This window comes from Schistocerca nitens, chromosome 1 (genome assembly GCF_023898315.1).
Source record: "Schistocerca nitens isolate TAMUIC-IGC-003100 chromosome 1, iqSchNite1.1, whole genome shotgun sequence".
Classification (NCBI taxonomy): Eukaryota; Metazoa; Arthropoda; class Insecta; order Orthoptera; family Acrididae; genus Schistocerca; species Schistocerca nitens.
The window spans coordinates 889,323,178-889,341,141 of NC_064614.1; the positions used below are offsets into that span (position 1 = coordinate 889,323,178).

Here is a 17,964-nt window from a genome sequence, read left to right on the forward strand (position 1 = left end):
AGCACGAATAGCATCTAGACGATAGCTGAATTCGTCATAAACTTTACACAATGCGTCTGCTTTTACAGAAGTAATGGCGGCAGTGTCTCATGGAATGAGGGAATGCAACACCTGATGGTGATCGGTCCGTCGGATGGGGATGCTAAACTCGGCGGCCCCCCTTTGTGCTGCACGAGGAGAGTAGGTTACGTACCGACACCAGGTTTCACCCTCTCCAGTCTCTTTCATCGTTAACAACAACACAAACACACTCCACTATACGTTCTCTCACGTACACGTTAGAGATGCAGTTCTCACAAGTAAAGGTGCCATTGTGCGCGAGGAAAGAAAGCCTTTCCAATTATCTGCCTCTCGTGATCAACCAGCCAACAGTCCCATTGTATTGGTCAAATGCACATCTGTTGTTTACTGTTATTAGTTCAAGTGTTTACAGTTATTAGTTCAAGCTGCATTGTCGTTACTGCACTGACGTCACGTTTACGCCAGGATTAAAATAAGTCTCGGGACTTCGTGAGCGGACGGTGTGCAACAATATTAATGTTCGTTTTTAATTGTTTGTCTATTTAATTTACGAAGTAGTTATTATATTTGTTCGTCCCAAGCGTTAGTAAAATATCAACAGACCTGGATAATCGTAACATAAATGTAAATAGAGCATAAGCTTATGAATGTATTTGAAAAAGCTACAATGCCTTCGCGAAGAAATACTCTCTAAACTGAATATAACTGAAATTCATCCTACTGAGGCGTCTTGTCGCGGTCCGCGCGGCTCCCTCCGTCGGAGGTTCGAGTCCTCCCTCGCGCATGGGTGTTTGTGTCGGTATGGGTGTTTGTGTCGTCGTTAGCGTAAGATAGATTTGGTAGTGTGTAAGCTTAGAGACCGATGACCTCTGCAGTTTGGTCCTATAAGACCTTACCTCATATTTCCAAAAATTTCCAAGAGTATATAAACAAAGTATTGCCTCAATAAGAAGCATATACACTGATAAGCGAAAACATTTTTTTTATGGCCCACGGTGACGTCGGATGCCTCCCTGTGGCGTTGCGGGCACGTGACATGATAACAAAAGTATGTAAGCGAAGCACACACGGACGGGGGATCATCCTAGCGAAGATATGGGCTGAAAGTGCGGAAATCCATTGAAATAAGCGACTTTGACAAAGGGCGGATTTAATATAACGAAGAGCTTCTGGAAGGGTATTTCGAAAACGGCGAAGCTGGTCGAATGTTCGCGTGCTACTGTCGTGGGCATCTATGGAAAGAGGTAGGAGGACAGTGAAACTACCACCAGGCGCTAAATGATTGGACGTCCACGACTCTTCACAGAACGTGGGATTCGGAGGCTGGTTGCTCTGTAAAGTAATATATATGAAGAGCACAATTCTAGCCCACGCCCAAATGTTTCGGAACACACCGTTCATTGTACACTTGAACATGGAGCTCCGCAGCAGACCACCCCTACGTATTCATATGTTGACCCAACATCGTCAGTTACAGTTGCAGTGGGCACAGGACCATCGGGATTCGACCGTCGATCAATGGACACGTATCGGCTCTTCGGGTGAATCACATTTTTGGTACGCTAGATCGTTCGGTTGAATCACATTTTTGCTACGCTAGATCGATGGTCGTTGAGCGGACGATTTGGATGGGATTCGGCTAATGAAAAGGGGACATACAATACAAGGTTTATTTCCCCCAAACAATTAATTAATTGTAATGAATTACACTATGGTTTACAAATTGCAGTGACAAACAATCAAACTGCTTACAATATGAGGTAATAAAAATGTGAAATGTGAACAGAGAAACTTATTTGTGTGGTTTGAATCACTGCCAAACAAACTTTACAATTTGATACTTTGACAAATAATCGTTGTGCATTAAACTACATACTTTCACCTGATACAGCTAAATTTTTAAATGTGAAGCACAAATGTATAATTTACCATTAAATTTTCAGTTGAAGTTACTCTTTCTTATACCTTCTTTAAAAGAGTGATAAAATTTCAACAGGTATCTCAGCTAAAAATGCCCTAAAATCCTTAACACATGAGTAAATATACGTACGGCAAGGCCCAACATTAACAGCGCAAACACATACAAACTTTCGCCAACATGGGCCGCTTGCCGGTCAAAACATGTTACGACTACAGCAGCGGGCAAACTTACATAGGTAATAACACAGGCCACCTTGCAGTCTTGCCAAAATCAGTTTACACGAAGGAGGAAGAAGGGGGGTGGGAGGGGTAAACACAATAAATACCATACGCAAGTGCACTTGCCAAACCGACTACTAAAAATACAGTATAAAAAAGCTCTCAATTAATGACAAATCCGGGATAAGCCCGGCAATATTCCACCTGAGCGCTAGTAGCCAAAATAAGGTTGACAGATACCAAGGTCTGACATCATCTTAGGGCTAACTGGCACAACTAATAAATAAGAGTAAAAGAACAAGCAAATGCCAATGCTCAAGAATTTAAATAGGATTAAGTACACACGAGGCTAAAATCAGTTGCTAGCACCTTGGACATCGTCTTAGGCTTAATTGACACTACCAATAAAGGTAAAAGGACAGACAAATGACAATGCCCAGCAATTTAAATAAAATAAGTAAGCACAAGGCTAAAAGCAATTGCTAGCAACTTAACAAGCACACATAAAAATCTCAGACTGCTGCCACATCACAAACGGAACAGGCGCGCGCGCAGTCCCCAGCAAGCCCGAAAACCAACAGCACACACTCCAGCAACCGAGCCAGCCTGACCACAGTAATTTCAACTCAGAATCAGGGCGCGTGAGCACACCGGGTCCACGCAAAACACACACTGCCAAATAATTCCCACCAACAGATACGGCTGCCCCCCGGGCAGGAAAACGGGGGCGACGACCGGGTACACACCAGCAGAAAACTCGACACCCAGACTCCGGCTGAAACAGAAGCACGCAGAAAATATGAACAAGCTGAACAGACCGGACAGAGCAAACACACACAAAAACTGCCCTGCAGTCCTTACAACTCCTGAGTGCGGAAGCCCAAGCAATATCGTGGCACCCTTTTCAGAGGCTGAGAACCTCGAGCGATCTCGTGCGGGAATCCATCAGTTGTCCACTACACCACATCATCAACACGGCACACTGCCCAATGCCCAAATCAACGAGGCCCGCCAACAACGAGACCACACCTCCGTGCCGGAGCGGAAGGCAAAATACCGCCAGTTCGGTGCGAATCCAACTGCCCAGCCGAGCGCGCGCGCGGCCCCCCGCGAAAAACGCTCCAGAGGGCAACAGCCGCCTCAGCTCCTGCGCAGGCCGAACCAGACGGAAACAGAAATACAAGTGGCTATCGATAGTGCCGGGTACGCAACGCCACAAACGCCGTCATCGAGGTGAACGGCGGCTCGAAACGTGCAGCGCGCTACAGACGCTGGCTGGGGGGAGCAGTAGTATGCCGTGGTAGACGTTCTCCTTCCCTTGCGTGGGACCTTTGGTAGTAATCGAAGACACACTGACAGCTGCGAACCACCTGCATCCCTTCATGCTTGAAGCCTTCATCGACGGCGATGTCATCTTTCAGCAGTACGATTGCCCATGTCTCGGAGCCAGAACCGTGCTACAGCGGTTTGAGGAGCATTATAGTGAACTCACGTTGATGTCTCGTCGACCAAATTCGCCTGATGTAAAACCTGTGGAGCCCATCTGGTTCGCTATCGGGCGCCATCACCGTGTACGCAAATCAGCGACCCGTTATTTAGGCGAATTACGTGACCTCTGCGTAGGTATCGAATACCACATACCTCCATAAACCTACCAACAAACTGTCGGGCCCGCGATACGCAGAATCAGTGATATACAAAGTGCATTGAAGTTCTAAGGCCTCCGATTTTTTTTCTCCGGACTGGAAAGAGATAGAAACATGCGCATTGTTTTAAAATGAGGCCGCGTTCATTGGCAATATGTCCCAGAGATGGCAGCACCGTATGGCAGATGGAATTTTACCGCCAGCGGCGAGGATGAGAACTGTTTTAAATACTTAAAATGGCGACGTTTTCCTTACTTGAACAGCGTGCAATCATTCGTTTTCTGAATTTGCGTGGTGTGAAACCAATTGAAATTCATCGACAGTTGAAGGAGATAAGTGGTGATGGAGTTATGGATGTGTCGAAAGTGCGTTCGTGGGTGCGACAGTTTAATGAAGGCAGAACATCGTGTGACAACAAACCGAAACAACCTCGGGCTCGCACAAGCCAGTCTGACGACATGATCGAGAAAGTGGAGAGAATTGTTTTGGGGGATCGCCGAATGACTGTTTGAACAGATCGCCTCCAGAGTTGGCATTTCTGTGGGTTCTGTGCACACAATCCTGCATGACGACCTGAAGATTCGAAAAGTGTCATCCAGGTGGGTGCCACGAATGCTGACGGACGACCACATGGCTGCCCATGTGGCATGTTGCCAAGCAATGTTGACGCGCAACGACAGCATGAATGGGACTTTCTTTTCGTCGGTTGTGACAATGGATGAGACGTGGATGCCATTTTTCAATCCAGAAACAAAGCGCCAGTCAGCTCAATGGAAGCAAACAGATTCACCGCCACCAAAAAAATTTCGGGTAACCGCCAGTGCTGAAAAATGATGGTGTCCATGTTCTGGGACAGCGAGGGCGTAATCCTTACCCATTGCGTTCCAAAGGGCATTACGGTAACAGGTGCATCCTACGAAAATGTTTTGAAGAACAAATTCCTTTCTGCACTGCAACAAAAACGTCCGGGAATGGCTGCGCGTGTGCTGTTTCACCAAGACAACGCACCCGCACATCGAGCTAACGTTACGCAACAGTTTCTTTGAAGTGATTCCTCATGCTCCCTACTCACCTGACCTGGCTCCTAGTGACTTTTGGCTTTTTCCAGCAATGAAAGCCGGCCGCGGTGGTCTAGCGGTTCAGGCGCTCAGTCCGGAACCGCGCGACTGCTACGGTCGCAGGTTCGAATCCTGCCTCGGACGTGGATGTGCGTGATGTCCTTAGGTTAGTTAGGTTTAAGTAGTTCTAAGTCTAGGGGACTGATGACCTCAGCAGTTAAGACCCATAGTGCTCAGAGCCATTTGAACCATTTGAACCAACAATGAAAGACACACTCCGTGGCCGCACATTCACCAGCCGTGCTGCTATTGCCTCAGCGATTTTCCAGTGGTCAAAACAGACTCCTAAAGAAGCCTTCGCCGCTGCCATGGAATCATGGCGTCAGCGTTGTGAAAAATGTGTACGTCTGCAGGGCGATTACGTCGAGAAGTAACGCCAGTTTCATCGATTTCGGGTGAGTAGTTAATTAGAAAAAAAATCGGAGGCCTTAGAACTTGAATGCACCTCGTATTTCGTTCCAAAGGCGGACAAACAAGCTATTAAGTAGGTGACCATTAAGTTTTGGCTCATCAGTATGTTTCTGTTACCTTTTAATTTTATTGGTATGTAGTCCGCCTCCGTAGCGTAGCGGTAGCGTTACTGCCTACCACGCAGGAGGCCCGGGTTCGATTCCCGGCAGGGGACTGGGTGTTGTGAGTCCATCATCATTTTCATCATCATTGACTCGCAAGTCGCCGATGTGGCGTCAACTAAAGAGGCAACTAAAGAGGCAACTCCCGCACATAGGGCCTCCCGGCTAACAATGCCATACGAACATTTCATTGGTATGTAAACCGACAGACGGCCGGGAGAGCGGTGTGTTGACCGCATGCCCCTCCGTATCCACGTCAAGTGACGTCTGTGGGCTGAGGATGATACGGCGACCGTTCGGTACCGTGGGTCCTTCATGGCCTGCTCGCGCCGAGTTTAGTTTTCGTATTAGAGTATGCACTTTTTTTGAGGTGCAATAATGTTGCACGTTGTTTAAATATTTTTTCGTTGTTGCACATGGCTCGACTTTGCAATTCATAAACTTTTGATATAATTACTACTTCTTCAAAAGACGACAGTGTTAAATGATTCTCAATTGCAGAATTGATTCCTTTTAAACCAGGAAGCAACTGTTGTTATTGGTGTTGTTTTATGATTTCGCCTATGTGGTAGTTTTCTTTTCAGTTACATTTATGGCGCCTTTTCTTGTATGTTAGATAACGTATGTCCTGCATTCCACACCAGTTTCCTATTTTACGCATTCATAAACTGGTTCATTTCAAAGTGTAATGAACAAAACTACACTTTGTTTTGTAAATATAGACGTCATTCTGCAATTCATGTTGTCTTGTACATTTTGCTATTTATTTCGTGTTCTTAAAAACAGTAGTTATTCTTCAGTAAATGTCTGTGTGTTACAAGAAGATCGTAACTAAACAGTTCTTGACTTTGCTGTTTCACGCCTCTTATGGTTCTTACGAAACCTGCGTAACAACAAATTTGTTGTGTCCTTTTTGCTGTTGTTACAATTCATTGCGCTTCGTACGCTAACTCCTGATACTTCTAATGACGTTGACTGTCGACAAGGCGATACTACCTTTCAAGAAAAGTTGTGAAAAGCTATGAGTTGTGGTGGTCTTATTCCAGTTATCTGTTCATTTTAAAAATTGCCAACAGCCATTTCATGTATTACACGGTTCATTTCACCTTTTCATAGCAAAAATGATTCGGGGTGCTAATAATTGACGCTCATAACTGCAAATAACTGATAAACGAATGTCATATTTCTGTTGCAAAATATATCTGGTTTAGTGGTTTTTAATTCCATCCTAGTGCTACACTGATGTGTACAAAGTGGATGGCTGTGTTGTCAGAATGCGCTTGAGCCGGCGTTAGAACACACATCATGAAGAGGCAAGAGTTTTCTTTGGCCTTGCCGCACAGTTATATCCGTAGCACTGTAAAAAACATTTTGCTGTGTGTGAGACGACGGGTGACCGTTGATGGATGGCTATGTTCGACAAAATGGCGGGTGTCACCATCTCTCGATTCCGTGCTAGTTTTTGCTGGACTGGCTCAGCGACGTAAATGAGTGAGGGATACTCGGTTATCTACTTATCCTTGGCGTAGTCTAACTTACTCGTTAGACCGCTGTTTGATGCTTGTTATAATTGTTGTATTGTGTTGCTTACAGTAATCCAAGTTTTTACCGTAGACAGTTTCCAGTGGAAACTTACGTGAATTGTTGCATCTAAATTCGTTAAAATTCATGACGTGATCGATACAACTCGTTATTTAGAAACGACTAACATCGATCGAAATATGGGTGAGTAAGCCGCTATAATATTCCTTCTTTCTTTGCGTAATGATTTGTGGGTATATTAATTCTATACCTTAAAACATTTTTTTATGCCCATGTAGTCTTTCGTTCTGTTTTGGACGAGGAATATTATAAACAAATATACATCTTCGAGGGAACAGATATCTCAATATAGATTAATAATATTCGGAAGATACTGAGTAGATTTTAATGAGGAGTTTTTGTTTATTTTATATCGGTACTTGCAGGTATGCCATTGGATAGCAATTATTTCGTCTAAATATCAATAGTATAGTGCCGCTGTATCCATAAGCATCCATATAATGGTGTATTGTAGTTTCCATTTATTAATTTACCCCTGATGGTGGATGAGTAGGCGAATGAATCGTATCAGTTTGAATGGCATACTAGAACAGAAGAGCAAGGCCGGTATTCGTTAGAGAAACAGTGAATCACATCAGCACTCCTCATGGCCTGGCAGTGAACTTTGAATACGAGAAAATATGGCGCAAAAAACTGTATGTTTAATTCGAAATACACGATTTAGATAACATTATTTTTCGTTCATACTTCGTGTGAGGGCCTTGTCGTCTAGCAGTAAAGTGCGTGCCTGGAAACCGAAATGTTTCTGTGACTTTGCAAAGGAATATTTTCGAGAAATCTCGACCAAACACTAAGATTAACTTCTCGTAGCTGGGGTTCACAGTCATGTAAAATTGTGTAAATGGCGTCTTGCCGTAAAACATGTCGAAACTTAAAAATCATCTGACATGATATCTGTCAGAAACTGGTTTTCCTCCATCGCACTGTGTTCGTGATTACGACTTCATGTCTGTATTGCCCTCTTTGAGTTGCATTGTCAATATTATATTGGTCGTACTTTGCTTTATTTTGGATGCATCTGTAATATAGTTTGAAGTAAATGATTCCATATTTGTAACTTCTCGATTTAAATGCGTTGAAAGTATTTTATTCGTATCCTACTTTACTTTAGTTTGCATCAGTTTTTCGTACTTTTTCACGACTGTTTTAGCGGCTTTTGACAGAATTGCTATTTAATTTACTACATCTTCTCACGGAATGAGTATATATTTCTGCTCTGAATAATGTTGCTTCTTGCTACTGAGTATGCTTTGTAGTCTTAATGACTCGGACGTTCTTCCTTGCAGATATACTAAAAACGCAGCAGTAGTTATGCTGATGTGTTCACACATTATTAACATGTATTTCAAACAATATACTTTAGCAGAAATCAATGTACGGCATATTATCCTCCCGCTCAAATGGAAATTTAAAAGCAAGTAATACAGTGAATTATGTATAACTTGAGTTCACTAAAGTCGCATTAAGCTTGGAAAAAGTATGTTGACATCATACCACACTATCCGATACAAATATGCATTTCGATGTTGAATATTTTCTTCTGCATTGTAATAGCTTGCACAATAACTGTTTACTCTCATTAATTAAAACTTCCGGGCTGAATTGCCGTGGTCCATATATAAAACTGCTTCTCCTTCCTGACGTTTCGTTGCTTACTGCGGGCAACATCTTCTGAGGTAAGTCGGCGACTTGCTGCTAGGCGCTGGAGGTCCCTCTTATATAGAGCACTTAGATGGCGCCACCACTCATCACGTGCTTTCGACTTTAAAACTATCTCTGGCTAGTGCCATCTCTCTCGGTTGTAGGTAATCGATAGTTACTTCGTTGGTACAGAGTCGACTGCCATATCTTATCTAGTTTTAATCCTTCTTTTTATTAAAATTATTTTCGTGCTTGTAGATCTCTATAGCTTCTCTATACATGCGGGTATGATTACGTGAGGTCCTAGCTATCACGTTTGTCTCACTAAATTTTATTTCGTGATCACCGTCTTTGAAAACGTGTTCCGCTACAGCTGATTTGTCAATCTGTCCCAATCTACAGTTCCTTTTGTGTTTCGTTAGGCGGGTATTAACACTCCTTTTAGTTGTTCCAATATAAACGATGCCACAGCTACACGGAATTTTATACACACCTGGGGTAGCTAAGGGGTGTCGTGCGTCTTTCACCGATCTTAAACTTTCACTAATTTTCTTGGTAGGTCGAAAGATTGCCTCCACTTGAAACTTGGCCAAAACTTTCCCAATGCGGTCCGTGATGTTATGAATAAATGGAGGAAAAACTTTTCCAGCCGACGGTTGTTGCTGTCGTGTATTTTCGGACACTTTTCTTCTAGGGTGGAGTGCTCCATCTATTTCGTTGTCAGTGTACCCATTTCTCGTGAAAGCCTTTCGCAAATGGCTTAATTCATCTTGCAAATAAATTGGCTCACAGATGTTATTAGCCCTGTCCACTAAAGTTTTTATGAATCCTCTCTTCTGCCTAGGATGATGATTCGAATCCTTATATAGGCAACGATCGGTGAGTGTGTCTTTCCTATGTACCTTGTGCCCTAAAGTCCCATCTGCCCGTTTAATAACCAATACATCCAAAAAATTTAGTTGTCCATTACTCTCTTTCTCCATGGTGAATTGTATCTTTGGATTGAAACTGTTTATGTGCACCAAAAAATCACTCAGTTCCTCTTCAGCATGATTCCATTTCACAAAGGTGTCATCCACGTATCGATACCATTTCAAAGGGCTTTTTTTGGCCGACTGCAGCACTTGTTGTTCGAAAAATTCTATAAATAGATTAGCAATAGCAGGGCTCAGGGGGCTACCCATGGCCACCCCATCAATTTGTTCATAAAACCCGTTGTTATATTGAAAATAAGTCGAGGATAGACAATGTCGAAACAAAGCTATTATATCAGTAGGAAACATATCAGCTATGTGAGATAGAGCGTCGTCAAGAGGGACCATGGTGAACAGGGATACTACATCGAAACTGACAAGGATGTCACTTGGACTAACTGTGATCTCCCTCAGTTTTTCGATAAAATGCATGGAATTTTTAATATGAGTGTCAGTTTTACCCATATACGGTTGCAACAAAGAAGCAAGATATCTAGCCAGCTCTTGGGTAGGAGCCCAAATGGCGCTTACTATCGGTGTCAATGGGACATTGGGCCTGTGTATCTTAGGTAACCCATACAGTCTAGGAAGGTAAGCTTCTGTTTTGCAAAGGTATTTTTTATCTTCTGTAGGAATGGAAGAGCTTTTTATTAATCGCTGGGTAGCACTTAACACTCTCGTTGTAGGGTCCTTTTACAGTTTTTTATAGGTGGTAGGATCCAAGAGTTCACTGATCTTTCTATGATAATCCTCACTCTTCAGCACGACAGTAGCATTACCCTTATCAACAGTAAGTACAATAATATTCCTGTCCTCATTGATCTCCCGTAACGCCTTCCTTTCTCCTAGGGATAAATTACTGCTGGGTGGTTTGGCTTTACGTAATATCCTGGTTGTTTCCATCCTGATTTCATCGGCAGAATGCGGTGATAACAGACGAATCCCTGCTTCTATATTGGCAACAATATCTTCCGTGGGAATCTGTGATGGAGTGATAGCAAAATTTTCTCCTTTCGAGAGAACAGAGACTTGCTCCTTGGATGGTTCTTTCCCTGACAAGTTGATAACTGTATGAGAATTGCCTGTGACTAATAATATTCAGTGGTAAGAAGCAAACACCAGTCAAAGCAGAAATACATACTTATTCCGTGGCAAGCTGTAATAAAGTTGGATACCAATTCTGTCAGAAACTGCTAACGCATGTTCTCCATTAAATGCGAGAAAGTACGAAAAACCGGTACGAACTGAAGTAAAGCAGAATAAAGAACAGTATACATACAAAGCATTTAAATCGAGCAGTTCACACACGGATTCGTAGGCGGGAACAGGTGTTCGCAAAACGCTATGCTGCGAAATCAGCTTCAGTTTTATAGAAAACAAAAATAAATATGGAATCACGTACTCCATGCAGTCTTACAGATGCGAGCAAAAAATCAAGCAGATTGCGATGAACATATTCACAATGCGAATCAAAAGAGTGCAAAGCGCGCGCACACACACACACACACACACACACACACACACACACTGACACACGCACGCAAGTCGTAATTAGGAGCACAATGTTATGAAACCAGCTTGTGTTTTGAACGAAATCAAAACAAATAAGGAAGACTTTAGATCACGCAATAAGAAACCAAGGTGATGGGTTGATAAACTTGCAGCGCGCAAAGTAGCCTGACAGCGGACCAAGGCCGTGTTACCTTACGCCACTGTTGAGTTTCACCTCCGTGACTAGTGCTGTCTGCCTTTATTCATTATCTCCGTCTTCGGAAAGAGCGAGACAAAAGAAGGGAACTCAAAAGATAAACTATTATTGTGACTAAATGGCGTAGAATCAAAGTCAAATAAACAAAAAAAAAAAAACAAAAAAAAACAAAAAAAAAGATCTGTGGCTCACGCGATCACAGTGAGCTTACTACTCAGTTCACTGCGTAATCGTCATCGTAGGATGTGTTTACTGATAGTTAAATTGCTTTATTTATATCAAAATTACTGATATGATTCATAATCATGTGGAGACGCAAAATAGGTATTATATAACTCAGGAACCAAACTGTTCTTATTATAAAGAAATATATGGATTTGTAGCCTCTGCTTCTAGCGCCGGCTAAGATCCTCGAAACGTTCCTGTATTTTGTAGCGCCGAGACATCGCTACTGTAAAGTCCCTAGTATAATAGTAGTGTGCAAAGTCGTTCGATCTTTACGATGTACGAGGGGCATTCAATAAGTAATGCAATTTATATATTTTTTCTGAAAGCAGGTTATTTCTATCCAGTATACTAGTACAGCATATTACACGTCACTCATCTGGCTACAAAACCCTTTTTTTCGTCATAATCTCCGTTCAATGCGACGGCCTTACGCCACCTTATGGTGAAGGCCTGTATGCTCGGGTGGTATCACTATACTGGTCGACGTCGGAGGCAACGTCTTGCTGCATCAATAACATCTCCATCATTCACTTACTGCTGCCCGCTGAGTGCATCCTTCGTTGGGCCAAACGGAATTCGGAATGTGCAAGATCCGGGCTGTCGGGTGGATGAGGATGAACAGTCTATAAGGTTTTGTCAGCTCCTCTCGGCTGCGCAGATGTGTGTGGGGCTTAGCGTTGTCATGGATAAGTAGAAATTCGTTTGTATTTTTGTGGCGACGAACAGGCTGAAGGCATTTCTTCAGCTTTCTGAGGTTAGCATAATATACTTCAGAGCTGATCGTTCCGCCATGAGGGAAACATCAAACACAGTAACCCCGTTAGTGTCACAGAAGACCGTCGCCATGACTTTGCGGCTGAGGGTGTGGCTTTGAACTTTTTATTTGGAGAAGAGTTTGTGTGGCGTCACTCGGTGGTTTGCCGTTTTCTTTCCAATTCAAAGTCATGGAACCAACGTTTCATCGCCTGTGACGATTGTTATGACAAGCCTGGTAATGCGCAAGCAATACCGTACAAATGGTCCTTCTTTGCTCTTTAGCCGGCCGGTGTGTCCGTGCGGTTCTAGGCGCTTCAGTTTGGAACCGCGTGACCGCTACGGTCGCAGATTCGAATCCTGCCTCGGGCATGGATGTGTGTGATGTCCTTAGGTTAGTTAGGTTTAAGTTCTAGGGGACTGATGACCACATATGTTAAGTCCCATAGTGCTCAGAGCCATTAGAACCATTTTGTCTTTGCTCTTCATGGTCTTCTATTAGGCGTGAGGAACCCAGCAGGCACACGCCTTTGAGTACTCCAACTGGTGAACAAGCGTGTTAGCACTAGCAGCAGGGACATCCAGTTGAGCAACGAGGTGTTTGATTGTGATTCGTCGATCACCTCGAATGAGTGTGTCCACACGTTTCAACATTGTGGGAGTCACAGCTGTGTGTCGCCGGCCGGCATGCGGGAGATCGGACAGATTTGTGTGACATTGTTGCGATGATGACAGGCGCCTCGCCCAACGACTCGGCATGCTTTTGTTCACTGCCAGGTATCCGTAGACATTCTGCAAGCGCGTATGAATGTCTTCGATGCTCAGGTTTTCTGCCAAAATGGCAGCTCTTTGCTTGGAACGCTCTTCCCGTACAGGCGCCATTTTTTAAGGCTACTTATACCGCCACCACACATCCGAACTTCATGAAACTTTAGGGACTGAAGCAGGAATAATCCTCTGTTCCACAACAAATCCCCATTTTTTTTCATCCGAAATTGGCCGAGAAAAAAGAGTACGTTGCGTTACTTGTTTGAACGCCCCCTCGTAAATTAGTGTTTACCGCCGTACACTGAAGCAGTTACTTCCTTGTGTTTTTCAAGTGCACCGTCTGGCTATAACCTTACAGTTGTTCACATTGTAATAGCTGAAGATTTGATACAAGCGTTGTAGCTAAACGTATATGAACGACATGATTACCATCTTGATGTAAACAAGCGACTTTCGATATTACTGTCACCCTTCCGTGAAACAGCTGACGATGTGCTAGTAAATCAAGTTAACAATTGTACATTAATTTGCAAAGACAATCTTAATTACCTAACCTTTGATGATATATGCCTGAAAATGCAAAATGAATATTTCTGGTGCCATCATTAACGCGGAACATTATTCAAATACGTAGTGTTCCTAAAATGCTTGTTTTTCCGTGTAGCGTAAGAATCGATTTGCTCTTCTTCTGGCGTACAAATTACGTCTAACGGTTATAACAATTTAAACAAGACAAAGACAACTGATTAAAACAATTTGTTCGAGTATGGGCTGATGGGTCGCGCAAGTCTGGCTATAAGTCTTGGTTACTAGCACATCGTCAGCTGTTTCACGGAAGGGTGACAGTAATATCGAAAGTCGCTTGTTTACATCGTTCATATACGTTTAGCTACAACGCTTGTATGAAGTCTTGGTTGGGGATACTGAAGTCTAATCCGAATGGCTTCAGGCGTCGGCATGACGCTCTATAGTCTAGACCATAGGTAGATGTGCTAAGCTGTTTCCTCTTGCAGCTGTGGCTGAAGGTGAGCCGCATTAAAGTGATCGTGAATCTTGTGGAGCATTGATGTTTATCTTGGCAGTAGAAAAAGTCAGGGTTTGTTTAGTTGTTATCTCTTCCTCTGTATCTCCAAGACCCTTGCAATTGTACTCGTATTACTGTTTCCTCTCTGACGTAAATTGCTGATGATATATATTATTGCAAGAAATATTATTTATTACATTTATTGTCAAATTTAAAAATCAACGCCTCTCGCACATTGGCGTTCGGCGCGACCTCTAGCAGCAGCTTGATGGCGATCCATCAGGGTGAAATTGCGCCGCGATTTGGACAACTCGTTTCTGCGTTCGTGACTATCCATACGGTTATAATTTGTTTTTACGCCTTTGGAACTATCAGAAGACTGCTTTCCCTATTCGCGCCTCATGCTGTTTCTTCACAAACTACGTAAGGCTGGATACGATGTTTGTATGAGCTTCCGCCGGCAACCTGCGTCATACTCGTGGGGCAACGTTTTCGAGGTCGACAAGGTTCGGGTTGACGTGCTCCAAGAATCCGGACAAACTGTTGACCGCAAAGTCCACGAATGCTTTCCTACACATAATTACATAGCAAATGATCTGTTAATGGCTCGGACAGTGTCGTCGGAAAATTTGATCGCTATGCCATTGTCTCGTCACTGTGTACTTTCTGTATTAAGTGCAGAAAAGTGAGCCCTCTTTAACCTGTTATTAACACAGTTCCAGCGCAAGGCTTTAATAGTTCAAGAAAGTAGAATGATTCTGCCATGGGTTTGTTTCTAGTACTTAATTTGGAATCCCATCAGCGTACGGAGTTTGCAGCCCTCAGAAATGAAGAATTTGTGTCTGCATACTAACTAATTATAAGTCCCACAACTTCGAACATGAAAATTCGTTGCATCTTGTGAAGGGGTTGGGGGTGGGTTGATTTGGGGGAGGGGACCAAACAGCGAGGTCATCGGTCACATCGGATTCGCGTAGGATCGGGAAGGAAGTCGGCCGTGCCCTGTCAAAGGAACCATCCCGGCATTTGCCTGAAGCGATTTAGAGAAATCACGGAAAACCTAAATCAGGATGGCCGGACGCCGGATTGAACCGTCGTCCTCCCGAATGCGACTCCAGTGTGCTAGCCACTGCCTCACCTCGCTCGATCATCTTGTGAAGGCTGACTGCAACGTATACAGTATATTATTTCGATTTTGAAAGCTGACAGTAAAATATTTTACGAACTTTTCAACATTACATGTCGCCAAACAAAGGCCTGCGACCATTTTCTTCTTTAGTTTGTATATGAATTCGTTGAAAACTGGTTGTTGCATAATTAAGGGGAATACATTTTCACAGATTGTCAGCATGTGAGTAATTTGAGACACATTTACATGTATAAAGGGTGTTATGCGGAAAGTAAAGAACGTTTTTCGTACAAGTGCATCTACTGTGCTTCTATTGGATTTACCGTCGAATCCTGCACTAGTCTAGACAGTGTGAGCGCAGCAGTAATAGGTTCAATAGCGATACATCTCTTGTTGGCGCTGCATGGGTACACAGTTTCGTTTGGAGCGTACAATGTGTTCCTCCTTCGACTTATAGATAATAGGATCGGTTCTTGTGTGGTATCAGTTAAGTGAGGTACAGCATAGCGATTCACCAGAAGGAGGCGGCGTGGTGGATCTCTAGAAAATTATATTGAATTCCATGTACGATCTAACCGAATAGACAATTGGAGTAGAACCAGTCATCAAACTTCGAGAGACTGAGGTAGTCACAGCAGCAATATTAACAGTACGAGACATTAGTTCAAGTAGCTTCTCTTCACACGATACAGCCGGCACCTGGTGATCCAGCCATCCGGTATCAGCTTCCTGGCCGTCCTCCCCGACTGCAAAAACGTGTTTGCAGGCAAGAAATTGAGATGTCTACGGTTCTTAGTGTAAACATTTCTTCCTTTCTACCGTGATGTCAGACAGTTGCCCCGATCTCTCATCGACTTGAACGCCCCTTCCGGTCTCCTTACTACTTCCAGGTACTGATTCCATTTGTTAACATTTTCTCCATAGGGTCCTCCACGTCTACGCTCAATGCCGCAGCACCTGACTCTTGCCGCGTTGACTTCCCCCTCACAGTCGGGCCGTATCCCTGACAATATCTCTTTGGAAGTACAATGCAACTAAAACAGGACGAATTCTTAATTAGTAAGTAAGTGATATAGAATATACATAATTTAACTACTAAGTAGTGTTATCTTGGCAGTTAGGGAGTTAGCAGGAATATGTTATTTCTCTGAAAACATTGAATAATATTATGGAATAACACTTACTATAAACAATAAAAAGTTACTTTGTGCTTTAGTTTCCCGGTAGCGAACCTAGATGTACCAGAAGTATCTATTTAAATAAAAATCAATTGCCGCTTGTATGAAAGACCGTCACTTAAGAACAGCTCGATCGATTTAACTGTGTTCTTTGAAATTGCCTACGTAACTAAGGACAAGGTTTTTATGAAAGAAAATTGTTGGAAAATCCACAGGAAAAGTCGGAAATTTGAATGGTATTTTTGTATGAAAATCCCAATGAAAGAAATGCGACTGACGGTTTGACAGTTTGCTGTCACATGTTTTCGTAGGAAGAACAAATTTCGCATTGAATAGTGATATTTTGCGAAAAAGAATACAATTGAAAACGATACTTCAGTGTGGTAACGGTGGCGATCATATCTTTGGTGTGTTGCAAAGACTAAATTGATGCCAGTTCGTGGTAATTTGGTGTGTTGCAAATATTCAGTTGATTTCAGTTCGTGGCTTATTTCTTTGGAAAAAAGGCCACCAGTGGGGCGTCGAAATATCGGTCGGCGTACGCGTAACGCAGGGCAGCCACATGAACGTCGAGTGAATGAGACTGATGAAGAGCGTGGGCAGCGTTTCAAGGAAAGATTCAGTTAGATGAATCCCTTCTCGGCCAGCTGACTGACTGACAACGCAAGCCTAAATAACTGAAGATGCAGGTATGTTATACAGTAAACACTTTATGTAACCGGTTGTGAGAAAGAACATGCTATGGTGTGCCGTGAAAATGTGCTGTTTTGTTTTCCTTTTCGCAGTCATTTTTAACAGCAAACAGGAAAGTTGGGTTTATGGCTAACTTTATGATCCTACCTGTTCGTAGATTCAAACCATGTGAAATACTGTCATTAAAACTACTATCCTCACAGATCCAGCAGCTGGAAAGGCATCTTTCATACCCCGCGTACTAATCGTTCCAACCCGTTTACCCATTCATTTTGACTTCTATTCCCAATCAAGGTTCCGTTTCCAATAAAAATAAATGTCAGAGATACGGGGGAGGAGGAGATGGACAAAGAAGGGGCAAGGAAATGGGTGTAAAGGAGGCGAAGAAGGATATGGACAGAGACATGAGGGAGGATGAGATGGGTAGAATGAGTGTGGGATATGGGATATACAGGGAGCAGGAAGGAAGGTGATGGACGGAGGTAGGGGGAAGAGAAGGAGATGGAGAAAGGCAGGGGGAAGGAGGAGAGAGGGGAGAAATGGAGATTAGGACGTACATCCAATTCGCATATATACTGTATTTAGCAATATCAAAGCATTGCCTCGTTCGATAGTAAATAAATAAACTTCACCGTTGGTGCCAACTGCGGTACACGATTCTCTACTGTGTATGGCGTAACCAGATTCAGGGAACGAATGATCGACCGCCGCGAAACACCTTCTTTGCATCTAAGTACAGATGTTCTTAAGTGTGAATGCCTTCGTATACC

The 17,964-nt window shown here is 43.2% G+C and overlaps 1 protein-coding gene and 1 non-coding gene across 3 annotated transcripts in view; both read left to right on the forward strand.

Moving 5' to 3' along the window:
* Window positions 1–17,964, forward strand: part of LOC126191653 (inositol-trisphosphate 3-kinase homolog) — a 524,458-nt gene that overhangs the window by 246,952 nt on the left and 259,542 nt on the right. The gene's annotated exons all lie outside the window — the stretch shown is intronic.
* On the forward strand, window positions 5,479–5,550 carry Trnag-acc (transfer RNA glycine (anticodon ACC)). The gene has a single exon. It is a non-coding gene; the product is annotated as a tRNA-Gly (tRNA).